Here is a 14,783-nt window from a genome sequence, read left to right as displayed (position 1 = left end):
ACAGCAGCTAGGAGCAGTTAGAAGCAAATGATATCCTTTACCTGGATTTCTCAGAGCACGATGAAGGAGGTCCTGTTTGTAATCTACAATAGCGCTCCCTAGAATAACCTCTCCCCTAGTCTTCTTCTCAAAGTCCTGTTTTCATAGAGCTATCCTTTCTTTCTCTCCCCCTTCCTCCTCATTAGTTCTGTTTCTCTGGCTCCCAGTCTCTCAGTTCTGTGTTACAAATGTCCTGGAATCTGGCAAAAGTCTAATTCCGCTCAGAGGGCAGAGAATACACGCTGTGGAGCAAAAGCCAGCATTCTCTTCAGAGGGCAGCAGAGATGTAGCTAGGGCTGTGGACACACACTATGAAAAGGTTTGCTCTGTCTTACACATTGTAACACTCACCTCAGTGCCTGGAACCTAGTAGGTGCTTAATAAAAATGTTCTCGATTAAGGAGTATCTACAATTGCCCACATACTTATCTTGTGATTGTGGGGTTTAGAGCACAAAAATTAGTAAGATAAGACCCCTGCTTCAAGGACTACACAGTGTAGAAGATATTCTTGAATTTAAGTGACTGTTTTGGGGTTTTTTAAAAAATAAATTTATTTATTTATTTTATTTTTGGCTGCGCTGGGTCTTCGTTGCTGCGCACGGGCTTTTCTCTGGTTGCAGCAAGCCAGGGCTACTCTTCGTTGCAGTGCGCGGGCTTCTCATTGCAGTGGCTTCTCTCATTGCGGAGCACGGGCTCTAGGTGCGTGGGCTTCAGTAGTTGCGGCACGTGGGCTCAGCAGGTGTGGCTCGCGGGCTCTAGAGCGCAGGCTCAGTAGTTGTGGCGCACGGGCTTAGTTGCTCTGCAGCATATGGGATCTTCTCAGACCAGCGCTCGAACCCGTGTCCCCTGCATTGGCAGACGGATTCTTAACCACTGCGCCACCAGGGAAGCCGTAGGTGACTGTTTTAAGCAGCTACATCATCACTGAAACAATGAAGATGCACTCGGTTATATCCATAAAATATCTTAAGCATAGTAAAACATCTCCGTGGCATAAATGACTGATTACTGCATTGGTTGTATTCCAGAGAACTAACTTCAAAATGACCAGGCAACATTTCTTTAAAAAAAAAAAAACAAAAAACCGAAATAACCCACCAAAAGCAAGTTATTTAAGGTATACCTTTACTAGTTTTATGCTTAACAACAAATGCTATTTGTGGGTTGTATGATAACTGACATACTATCAATGTACATAAATTGTGTCATTGCTTTTTATCAATTATGTCATTGATTTTTGGGTTAGAATGATAAACACAGATTATTTCATTCATTCATTCCTTGCTTCTATCACCTTCTATAATTGCCACGCTATTCTAGCCCTAATTTTGTTGTGGAGTCTAAAATCAGCTACTTATTAACTGTATTTTGCAGCAAATTACTTAACCTCTCAAAGCTTCACTTTTAACATCTGTTAAGTGGGATTAAATTTGACAGTATCTACCTCTTGAGGTAGGTTGCAAAGATTCAATGAAATAATGCACCTTTAGCATCTAACACAGAGTCAGGCACATTGTGGCCAACATTTAACAAATGGTTGTTATTATTGTTGCTGCTACGATCATTGTTGTTTATTATTGTTGTCTTACCAATATATTATAGGAGCTGGGCTCTATGAGGTACAAACAGGAAATAGCTTTATTTTTAAATTTCGTTGCCTTTAAACATGTTCTGTCTTATCTCCCTTTCCTGCCCCTGGATGATACCTCTGCCAGACTCTGTGTACTTTCCTGTTACTTTAAGATATTAGACAACAGTCTCGTTTTCAAAATTTAAAAAGTCTAGTCCAGTCTAAAGCAAAACATCCATTTCCCATCTAGTTTAAATCTTCTCCCCTCCCCACAGTTCAGGCCCAGCCATGGGGCCCACAGATCGGTGGAGGGAGCAACACAGAGTCTGTTGCTTGGCCCTCTTTTCTTCTGTCACCTGCTTCTGGCTCCCTCAGGCTGGAGGGTGGGGTGGGGCGTAGGGTGAAAGGGGTGGAGGGGACCAGAAGAGGTGGTAGCTGCTGCTCCCTGTACTTCTTTCTTGATTCTCTCTTGACAGATTCTCTCAAATGGCCTCAGTCCCAGCAAATGTCCAAAGCTGGCCCTTTCCTTGAAGGAGCATTTTTGCCAGTTCTTTGGGACTCTCATCCCTCCACTTCCCTGCTGTCAAGAATGTCAAACAGTGCTCTATTCTCCCAAGAAAGTGATACTTGTGCCCAGCAAGCAGCCCTGGAACTCAGCTACCTCCCATGCTATTTGGCTTATGGGAAATTTAGCCACATTTTCTATCACCTTCTGGAAGCCAGGCTCTCCCACTGCTGTTCTCTGTGTCCCTGTCCGCCTCCAGGTGAGAGGCAGGCATCAGATTCTCTGTTTCCCAAACTCCAGGGAATATGTGATTTGAGAAGAGACACAGACTGTAGCGCTTTCCACTTGCACCCCAGATTCTTCCCATAATGATTCACTAACTTCCGTTATGTAGGATGGGAGCATAATTGAATGGACAGTCAAAGAACCAATTAGCAAGTGCTAGCTGGATGTGTTTAGCAACTGTCTTTACAATGTGTGGACTTCTACTGCCTATTGTCCTCATCTGGGGCGCTTTGGCGGAAACTCTGAGACAACAGGAAAAGTCCCATCCAGCATCCTGTTACATTTTTATTATGCCTGAACTTTTACAACGGTCTCGTAATTGGTTTTCCTGCTGCCTATGGCCCACTATTTCATTTCATCCCATACCTAACAGCTAGATTAATCTTTCTCAAAAGACACTGGTCTTGTCATATTTTTCTTTTCAGTCCATCACTGTGGCTTTTGCAGGTTGGCTACCATCCCAACAGCCCTTTCAAAAAGAAAAGGAAAAGCTCAGGGTCCCCAGACTGAATGTAATCCCAGAAGATGAAGCCAGATAGCACAGTAGTAGAGTTTCTGGGAGTCCCCAGAGCTCCTGTGACACTGGTTTGCTTCTGCTTATTATGTCATATAAACTCCCCAGGCTACAGACATAAACTCTACTTATTCAATGAGGTATTTACACTATGATCAGAGATCCCCGAGGCACTAGAAAGGATGTCTTTAATATACAATTCCAGCTTCATCGTGTCATCAAAGTCTTCTAAATTTTGAGGAGTGACCCACTGGCTGCACATCACCCAGATCATTTAGAGCTAATTTCTCCAAGAGCCACACTCTGTCTACACCAAACAAGTGCAAAGTATGAATTCTAGAGAACTAGAATTTTGGAACCCAGGGAACATCTAATTCAACTTTTCTGTTTTACGCATGACAAAATGGTGACTCAGAGAGGCTGTGGCTTTGCCCAAAGTCACCAGGCCATTTGAAGCACAACCAGAATTAGTAGCCAGGTCTCCTGATCCCTAGAGCCAGGCTGATTTCAGCATCCCAGGTGACAGCATGCCAGTTGGTTTCATTTCTTTGTAAACCACTGTCCACTTAGTCCCTGAACCGCAGAAGGTCATCCACATGTAATGGAAAGGGAATGTTCTTTCTAAAATTGGTATTAAAGGCTTCTTTGATAGCATGTAGGGAGAAGAAAATTATTACTATTATAAAGAAGTAAAATGAACTGCAGACCCAGAATTTGTCTCTGAAAATGCTGATGGATATTTTTGGTAATGAAAGGGAAGGCCCAGGACATATCCTGGATGGAAAAGGCTGAGACAAAACAAACTAATTTGCTTTAAATAATAAAGTAAGAAGAATTTTCCATTTTCAGTGAGAATTGAGAGGAAGGTGTTTTTACAGGCTAAGAACTTGGAAAAGAGAGAATAATGGGGAAAAAAGATCCCTGTAGATGGACAGAGTGGGCAGACCAGAGGAGAAAATGGCTAAAAAGAGGCTCCGGGTGGCCCAAAACTTTAGAAACAAAGACGTCTTATATTTGATTTTAAGTGCTTTTCTATACTGTACTGTGATCACCCATCACGATTCACAAATCTTCAGTAAAAGTTCACTATACACAACAATGAGGGTCAGAGAGGTACCTGGGACAAAGGGGAGTGGGGAGAGGAACAAAATCGTGGAAGTACCTGACTGCTAGGTTGCTGTGGTAAGCAGAATAATAGCCCCCCAAAGATGTCCGTATCCTAATCCCAGGAACCTGTGAATGTGTTAATCAACATGGCAAAGAGAATTAAGGTTACTAATCAATAGATAAGGAGAGTCACCTGGATTATTCAGGTTGGCCCAATATAATCACAAGGGTCCTTAAAAATGGAAGAAAGAGGCAGAAGAGGGGGTCAGAGAGATGCAATATGAGAAGGACTCCATCTACCACTAATACTTTTGACGATGGAGGAAAGGGGCCATGAGCCAAGGAATGTGAGTGGGTGGCCTCTGGAAGCTGGAAAAGACAAGGAGATGGACTCTGCCCTCAAGAGTCTAGGGAGGAATGTGGGAGAGGGCACTCTGATGTTAGCTCACTGTTTGGCATGCCTCTCCTCTCTGTCTCTTCCTTCCATGGCAGCCACTAATGCTTGTGTCTACCCCTCCTTCTCTCAGCCTCACTGCTTCCTACCCTTGGTTTGTTTTAGGGGAGCATCTGCAGTAGCAGAATTTGAGGAAGACAGAAGAAATCCCCAAGTTAGCTGCTCTCTTATCACGCTCACCATTCATGTGCCCCCAGCCTTGTCATCCTGGTCTCGTCTCGGTGTTCCCAGGCATCATTCCCATCCTTTATTGTTCTGTTCCTTATCCTTCAATGTCTGACCCTGCTTTGTGTCCCAACATCCATCACCGATTTTAGGCCCAGACTGATTTCACAGGAGTGATGACCAGTATCTGTCTTACATTCAGGGTTACCCCCAATCTCAGAGCAGCAGAGATGCTCCTAACATCTCAAATGGCAACTCAACATATTTTCCTACAGCAGCAATTTTCAGAATGTGTTTTGGGGAGCTCTAGTTTTGGGTGTTAATATCTGTTACTCAATAAAAGGGTTTCAAAGGCAAAGAAGGTTGATGAATTCTCAATGGAACAATTTTAAGCAGTTTTCTTTCCTGCAGAACTTCTTAAAGCTTTTAATATGCAAATGTACATTATGAATCTCTGAGTGGGATATACGACATGCAGTGTTTCCCAAACTTATTTGACCTTGGAATTTTTTCCTTGAAAAAATTTTTTCCTTGAAGCTTTCTTGAGAGAATATTCTTCTGTGAAACATATTTTGTCTTAAAGTAACATAACTTTTGTCTTAAAGTAACCCTCTTGTGGGTCAGGCGTAGGTTCTTGTGAATTGACACAGGGATATAGTCATTATTGTTCTGGTGGGACAATGCTTTCTAACTTCTTCAACTGCATTTTTTGGAACCCAGTAGTTTGTGAAGTGGAAAACTGCATGCAAGACCCTTCCAGCTAAGGACTGGGTGATTGCCCAGAAAGCAGAGGCAGATGACCAAGTAGAAAGCATCTGGGATCATAGGTTAGAAGAGCTGGTGTCTAATCTCAATTTTATCACTATTAGGTGGGTACTCCTGAGCAACCTTCAATATTTTGCCTCAGTTTCTTCATCTATAAAATGGAGGGCTTAATGGTAATATTAAAATAAAAATAAATAATAACTGCTTAAAATATTTCACAGGAATTTCACAGATGATGACATGAAAGCACTTTAAAAAGAGTAAGGCTTTTTTAATGGTACAGATGAACCGGTTTGCAAGGCAGAAATAGAGAAACAGACGTAGAGAACAAACGACACCAAGGGGGAAAAGCGGGGGGTGGGTGGTGGTGGGATGAATTGGGAGATTGGGATTGACATGTATACACTAATATGTATAAAATAGATAACTAATAAGAACCTGCTGCATAAAAAATAAATTAATTAAATTAAATTTAAAAAAAGAGCAAGGCTTTTCTTAGTAAGTGTATGGAAAAAATACTATATTATTTCTTAATTAACTTGGTTTTATACTAGGATCAATGATTCAAGCCCATAGATAACCTCTAAACCTTATCGATTGATTGATTGTAAAACATTTCAATTCAAATTATTTTTGCCAGACTGGTAATAAAGAATAATTCACAAATTACAATTTTATTTCTTTTCTCTTTCTAGCTCTTCTGGCTGGTGGAGGAACAGTGCAGTGGCCAAGACAAAGGGAAAGGAATAGAAGGAAGGAAGGAATAGAAGCTGGACATTTAGTAAACTGGATAATCAGGATAAGGCAGGTCATTGTCACATTTGAGCTTCAAGTAGGGTCTGATTGATTTGGAAACAGTGCTACTAGGGGCAAATTCCATCCTCAGATTTTCAGGTAACTTTGGATCCAGTTATTAGCTGACAGTTAATATTCCCGTTGGCAAAACCTGAGAGTCTGACTCTGATTGACAAAGCCTAAAATGTCGGGCTTCCCTGGTGGCGCAGTGGTTGAGAGTCCGCCTGCCGATGCAGGGGACACGGGTTCGTGCCCCGGTCCAGGAAGATCCCACATGCCGCGGAGCGGCTGGGCCCGTGAGCCATGGCCGCTGAGCCTGCGTGTCCGGAGCCTGTGCTCCACAACGGGAGAGGCCACAACAGTGAGAGGCCCGCGTATCGCAAAAGAAAAAAAAAAAGCCTAAAATGTCATCTGTGACACCAGGAATAAGTTTCATTTCACAAAAGAGCAGAAAGTATCAGTTATCACACTTCTCCATTGTCCATCTTATGTGATGGACACATGAGAACATGCCAGTGGGTCATGGGCAACAGCAACAGGGTCTGTACCTTGGCCCTTTCAGCTCCAGGATTGTAGCTATCTATTAAGTTACATCACAGCATTCTGGGTATTCTTGTGCAATATTCAACCTCTTTGGTTCAGGAACTGACTTAGAAGAGGGAGACTCTAGATAACCTGTTATAAAGTATCATTTGTCTGGTAGATCCTGGTATGTTGAGCCTGGATCAGCAATTCAATTTAATTCCTTGCTCTATTTGTTTGAAAATAGAACCTGTAGCAAAAGTAGATGTGTCATACTGACAAGTATATTTTTAAAGCAATCTCCATTGTTTATTTTTTTAATGGTAGAAGTCAGGGATGATTCTAGGAAGGTGAATTATACAGATAAGGATGAATAAGGAGGGGCACTGCCTTATAGTCATATATGTATTTGGGTTTAGTGGCTCTTGGAGAAGGGGAATTTCTCTGTGGATATCACATATTATCATCTAATTTAGAGACATTTTCTTTAAATCATCTGGTTGCTTTCTCTTACCAGCAACTGTACTTTGAATATTCCTTTCTTTTGTTGCTTTTATCATATTACGTGAAGAGAGTAACATCTTATGAATAAGTATGGCTTACACAGGACTTTTTCCAAATTGTTTTATTTATATATTATTATCTTTATTTGTTATCTTTCTTTTTTAACAAAAGATCTCAAGACATGTTACACAAACAAATTCATTAATTGTATACATGGTGAACCACTTGTTTGCCACTTCATAGGTACAATTACTCTTGGTTTTACCCAAAGTGATTCGGTGTTAAAAAATAACAGAACCTAGTACCCTTTATTTCTCTGCTTTTGGTTCTACTTTGACCATTAGCACATGGCACCAATTCTAGGCATTAGATTGACATTTTCAACAGTGGATTAATTAGCACATGTTCTTTGTTGTGGTTGAGGAAGGGGGTGTTAATAAAACAGAGAAACAACATTGAGAAGAGTTGAGGGTACAGGTGATTTCATCTTTCAAAAATAAGTTCTGTGGAAGGAAGCTTCTCGGTGCTCATTAAGAACAAAAGCTTCCATACATTCATGGAAGAATGGGGAGCAAAAAGAATTTCAATGACTTTTTCATGAAATCTAACCCAGAGTTGAACAAAGAGAATTCTAAAGCTTTTGCATATGCCATTTTTAGGAGGGAGGGGGGAACATCCATCTTTTCCCCCCTCCTCTGGTATTGCTTGAACAAAAAGAATTGTTGAAATTGAACTTGTTCAGGTTTTTATAAATCAAGATGTCAACAAACACAAGCACTAGTCTAGTTACAACAAGAGACTGTAGTTTACAGAATAAAACTAACCCTGTATCTTTTTTTTTTTTTAAGCGCAACAAAGAACACATTGTTTATTCTTGTATAAAAACGTCACGTAAAGCAGCTCTCTGTCAGGTATTCTGTTTTTATTTAGTTGTTTCATAACTCAATTATAATGTTCCCCTCTGTCTAATAATTAGCATACGCATAGTAACGAGGCTTTAAAACCTGTTCTTTTCCCCACTGTGTGTCAGTTAAATTTCCAAATTGTTATGGAGAACGGGCTGTGCCTGTGTAGGTGAGTCTCCCTGCTGCTCTGGCAGCTTGCCTCTGTGCAGTAGTTGAGGGTCAGCTCTTGGAGAAAGGCCCAGCCAGAGGCCTGAGCAGGGACTTCCTGCCATCTGGAACAGTCTGGAGCACAAGGAAAGATGTCAGCAAGAAGCACTCACGTCTCCTCTCCAGCTCCCCCGGGGAAGACCAGTATTTCCCCCAGGTCTGTGACTGGGGAAACTTCAAAGGCACTCTCAGTCACTTGATGGAGATGTTCTGAGCTCTGTATTTTGTTGCCTTTCACGCTGAGGTTTTTGTGGCCACTTACCACCTTTTGAACACCCTTTCTACCTCTGAGGAATTCCCCATAGCCTGAGTCTTAGCCTCCCATTGTATAAGCCCCAAATGTACTTTCCCATCTTCTCTTATAGCAAGAGCATAAATTTGGGACCTAGGCTCAGCCGGCGGTCCTCCTTGCTTGTATGAGAGATTGTTTTGGAAGAGAGCAATGAGAGAGGAAGTAGGTGCTTCACAGAATCCATTTCCTGGCAATGGTGGCAGTGGAGCCTTCTGGCTTTGGAGGGGGACAGTGTGGAAGTTCCAGCATGTGGTGTCCAGTCCTAACAGTATTCACTGAGATGAAGGGGTTGGGGCCACAGGGGTCTTCCTGTAGCAGTTGTGATGGATGCAGTGCCTAAGACCAAGATCCTCTCTGCAATAATAAAAGAAAAAATTACAGGCATCTGATGTAATTGTTCATAAGATACATACACTCTGAAAATCAAAGCATCAAAATGTTTAACTTGATTTGTTGAAATTTTTAAAAAGTTAAGATGATTACTTTTTAAAAAATTTTGTTGAAGTATAGTTGATTTACAATGTTGTGTTAATTTCTGCTGTACAGCAAAGTGATTTAGTTATACATATATATATATATTCTTTTTCATATTCTTTTCCATTATGGTTTATCACAGGATATTGAATATAGTTTCCTGTGCTATACAGTAGGACCTTGTTGTTTATTCATTCTATATATAATAGTTTACATCTGCTAATCCCAAACTCCCAGTCCTTCCCTCCCCCACTCCCCTCCCCCCTCCCCCTTGGCAACCACAAGTCTGTTCTCTATAGTCTGTGAGTCTGTTTCTGTTTCATAGATATGTTCATTTGTGTCATATTTTAGATTCCACATATAAGTGATAGCATATGGTATTTGTTGTTCTCTGTCTGGCTTACTTCACTTAGCATGATAATGTCTATGTCCATCCATGTTGCTGCAAATGGCATTATTTCATTCTTTTTTATGGCTGAGTAATATTTCATTGCATATATATATATATATATCACATCTTCTTTATCCATACATAATATACATATATATATATCACATCTTCTTTATCCATTCATAAGATAACTTTAAAGTGCATTATTTTCCATAGGCAATAAAACACTTGTGATAAATAAACTCAAAGACCAAAGTGTTTGTGGGAAACTGGTGTGGCAAAGTTGCCCTTCAGATATTCAGATATTTTGGGGATACATGTGAGTTTATATTTACTTTGGATATTATCATTTACCCATTTTTAAGCTAACTTCTCCCTCTTCCTCCACTCTCTCCTCACATCTGTATTATTGCACTAATCCGATTTTTGGGAGGTAGAAAAAGGTTCTCTGGTACACACATGGCATCTGGGTGGGAACACAGCACCGCATTAGTTGGCTTGGAGAGAGGGGTTACAATGGGACTACAATAAACCTAGGGTAAAAGTGGAGCAGAACACCTCATCCAAATCAGTGAAAAATAATTTTTTTGAAGTAAATGCTATTTATTATTTTACAAGTAATTTGCATAATATAAGAAAAATAGTATTTGTTAAGAATAGGTGAACTTGTTTAAAAATTACAAATCATTATTGGCCCATGGTAGTGGATCATTACCACCCTTGACTTTATGCAAATAATAGCCGGACCCAGAATTTGAAGACATGCCTGGAGAATATTAGTAGGCCCCTTATTTTCAGAGAAATAAACCATGTTTTCTTAGCCATAAGGACACACTACAACTGTATTACTGTAACATTACAAATTTATGGGATTTTAATCAATGAGTTTTAGCCACAGAGACAAATTCCAAGGGATGAGGAATTTATGAACTCAGTACATAGTACTAAGTTACAGGAATGACAATTAAAGATCTTCACTATTTTCTATGCCTTGTTCTTGCCATGATGTTGAAAAAGACTGATATTCTGAACTTTGATGAGCCATTCTTTCTTTAGTCATTCTGTTGGTTTTTAAAATTGTCTCCCCTTCCATCCTGTACCTTGTGCCATGATTTCTACATGATAGTATTCCTGTTACAAGTACTATTCAATTATCAGTGATTCAGGCCAAGAGAGTTTAAATGTTTTGGTAGAGGTCCCTCAGATGAGGCTATAGCTGACAGGATGGAGGAAGGAAACCACAGTTTTCTCCTATGTTCCAGAGTACTCTATGTTGCTTTCTAATATTCCTTCTAGTTCTATGAAGGCTACGTGATTGCCTTGTAGGTTGTATTATTTCTGTGATTTCCACCATACACACGAAAAGGAAAAGAACAATCAATATTTTTTTCCTGCTTTTCTTCTTTTAATTCCCAGTGGTATTTTATTATTTAAAAATGATTTTAAACTCAGTTTTGAATTCTTCTTTTCTCAACACCATTTTGGTATTTCTATAATTCTGAATATAGCACTTCTAAGGGTAGAAGATATAGTTGTGTGGCTGGAGTGGTGTAGATTTAGTTCTGCTAAGGCCAGGAAGATAGCCTGGCTCTGCCTTTGAGCTCCGTTCAAATGTCAGTGTACAGGTATGGGAGACACAGAGACACCCTTTCAGAGGACACGCTACCCAGCCGTGGGGAGTGTCAGCATCTCAGGGGCTGCTGCAGCTGCTAAGAACAACGTCTCCACAGATTATGCCCTCTCTGAGGCAGCACGCATCTGATGAGTGAGACTGGAGTATAAAAATCAGGCCCTTTCACAGGACACAGGACATTCTGATGGATAATATTTGCTCCAGAGATCTCTGCCAGATTGGCTGAGGCATAATCAGGCCTACATTGGGCTTGACTTCTTAACAGGAGAGTGATTTTGTCTGTTTGCTAGACCATTTGTGATATTAGCTGTGCAAATAAATGTTTTGAATGTTCCTTTGGGAGAAGAGGATTATTTGATGACTGTCTTGAAGTATATGTAGGCTTATCATGAGGAGGAGGATGACTAATTTTTTTCCCATTGTTGTTGCTGATTCAGTGAGGAAAAGTACTTACATTGTATCAGTAAAGAAAGAATCTCTTCACTGGAATTAAGGGATACTGTGGGAACTCCTACTTTGCAGACGTGACTAGATGACATCAAAATCCTCATTTTCACCCTTGAATCTGTGAAATTTGAAATGATGTCATCGCAGTGACCAACTGCCACCAATAAAGAGGCTGTTGGGGCTTCCCTGGTGGCACAGTGGTTGAGAGTCCGCCTGCCGATGCAGGGCACACGGGTTCGTGCCCTGGTCCAGGAAGATCCCACATGCCGCGCAGCGGCTCGGCCCGTGAGCCATGGCCGCTGAGCCTGCAAAAAAAAAGAGGCTGTTGAATTCGGCATTACATTCTTCCGTCACTGCCTTCAGATAAGAGTTAGCGGGTACATGCTATGCATGTAGGACTGTCTTAGGCTCTGCTGAAGAATCACAGCATTCTCCTTGTGCTTATATCTCACTGGGGAGACAAGACATAGGAAAAGTTAAGTTCTAGTCAAAGGCAGCTTTTTCTTATGTGTGATACAGATTACAAGAGCAGAGAGCGGATTTCAGAGGAGTTAGGGGCCAGAGTAGGGAAGACCATTCAAGGCAAGGGGAACAGCGTGCACAACGCGAAACAGTATTATTGACAGATGTGTCAGGTAGGTTTGTGTATGGTTTCAGACCATGTTGGGCATAGACCAGCTCTACTGAAGAAAAAACACCCGTAAACATTCACTAAGCACCAAGCTCTATGCTAAGCCCAGTACCTGCGTTTTCTCATTCAGTCCTCATGATAACTCTAACTTACAGTTAGAAACATTATCTCTGTTTGCAGTTGATAAAATGGAGGCACAGAGTGGTTAAGTGACTTGCCTAAGATCACACAGCTAGCAATTGATGGAGCAGGGAATTCAAATTCAGGTTGTCAGACTTCAGCTACTGGGGCTAAACCTTAATTCCAGAAACATTGGTATCACTTCCCAGAGGCAAAGCACAAACTGAGGTAGGAATTGTAGGGTTTGAGAGTAGGAAAATGTCTTCAAAAGTATATTCCCCCATATCAAGCTCAACATGTAGGTATACTGTAAATGTCTGTGAATGAAAAAGCTATTTTCAAGGAGTATATACTCTGGTAGGGAAGACAGACATGTATAAATAACTACAATGTACTGAAGGCTATAGGTACTGAAGGATCAGATTGAATAAAATCTGAGGGGAGAGAAAGTTATCCTATAAGCAGTGTGGAGGAATTGAGGTTTTTGAGTAGGAGTGACATGATGAAAGCTTATTACTGAAAACTTAATCTGCTGACTTGTGCTACTTGTTTCCTCATTGTCAGCAACATTAAGCCACTTGGAACTCCAAGTAAGTTAGATCTGTGGTATAGAAAAGAGGAGGAAATATTTCTGTCTCTCTCGTCCTGCTCACCAAAGTTCTGCTAAATTGGCTTAGATGCTGGAATAACAAATTGGAGTAAGAGCTGAAGCCTAAAATCTGAAGACATGCTGATGCTTTCTGTTCAGTCACTATTGTTCCTAAGAATATAAGGAGCCCTCAGGGTGTAGGGGTTGGGTACAGGCCTGGAAAGATTGTTTGTTGCAAACGTATAAGAGAATTAGGACATAAGTTCATTCATGTATGATCCTTTTAGAGTTATCCATTCATTCAGTGGGTCTGTCATTCAATGAATATAGTTGACCCTTGAACAACATGGATTTGAACTGTGTGGGTCCACTTATACACAGATATCTTTCAAGAGTAAATATTACAGTACCACACAATCCAAGGTTGGTTGTAGAACTGCAGATATGGAGGAACCATGTATATGGAGGTTATATGCAAATCTTTGACTGCCTGTGGGGCCAGTACCCCCAACCCCCGTGTTGTTCAAGGGTCAACTGTATTTGTTTATTGAGTGCCACTGGGCTCTTGGTACTGTTCTAGGTCTTGGGACATAGGGGTCTAGTATGAGAAGAAGTATAATAAGACAGCTGCCCTCATGGAGTATGCAAGCCAATAGGGTTATTCAGACCATAAACATGTGACTCTGAAGAAAATAAAACAGAGCAACAGGATGAAGAATGACAGGATAGAAGAGTAAGCACTTTAAAGAGGACTCTCAGAGAAAACCTCTCTGATGTTCCAACAGACTTGAGTAATAAGGAAAAGCCAGCCATACAAAGAGCAGAGGAAAGAGAATTCCAGGCAGAGGAAACAGCCAGAACAAAGGCCCTGAGGTTGGAAGTTAGAAGAAGAAGCAGCAAGAACCGGGGCCTTTTGCTATTAGCCACATTCAGAGCTTTGAAAAGCATATCTGAAATACTTCTTCAAATACTGTGTCAGTGAAATATTTTAACAATTAACAATTCAATGATTCTCATTATTAACTTTGTTCTTAATAACCATGTAAAATGTTCCATCTGAAAAAAGTAGATATTTTAAAAAATTAATTTGAGTATAAACTGACAAATAACAAAAAAGAAATAAAGATGATAGATAATGAGGAATCCAAACTAGGATGAAGGGTTTCAGAGAATCACCTTGAGAAGGGTGGTGGTGAGGGTTGGAAATGAAAGGCTGAAAATCATGTACTATTTATTAATTTAATAAATCTGTCTTGATGTCAATGTAATCGAATGTTGCCACAAAATAACGGTCTCCTGCTGCTACATAAATGTTGAGGCCAAGCTCTGATGCTTATTTTCAAGACAGGAGACATTGATCCTTCACTAATAGAATATTACAAGTTTATTTCTATTATGCTAAGTAACCAAAGTTGATTTCATTGTTTGATTTGAAGGATGTTGGTGCTGTCAGAGTTCAGAATGGTCTGGGGCTGGGAGGCCAAGAGGATGAGTATTTTTTCTTCCCTAATTAGGCATCTTTGGATTTCATTTTAATATAAATCAATAAAAGAAAATTTTAGAGGTACTTAAGTCTCTAGGATCTTTCTTCTGATGCCCCAGAGATTGGGACTATTTGGCACAAGTCTGTTCTCCCCTGGGACCAAGAGAGTCTAGAGCCAGACAGTGAGTGGGCTGGATGGGGGCCCCACCCAGTTGGAAAGGCAACAGGAAAAGTGATGAGAGGAAAAGACAGCTACAACAATAGAAGGAGGAAGTGAAGCCAAAAAAACAAGAGAAGAAGGAAAAGTAGCAGTGAACTACAACAATTCACCAGGAAAGGAAAACCACACAGGAAAAAAAAAAAAAAAACAAAGGGAATTGCAAT

Source organism: Globicephala melas, chromosome 3 (genome assembly GCF_963455315.2).
Source record: "Globicephala melas chromosome 3, mGloMel1.2, whole genome shotgun sequence".
NCBI classification, from domain to species: Eukaryota; Metazoa; Chordata; class Mammalia; order Artiodactyla; family Delphinidae; genus Globicephala; species Globicephala melas.
The sequence above is the reverse complement of the archived record's forward strand: the minus strand, read 5'-3'. Positions refer to the sequence as shown.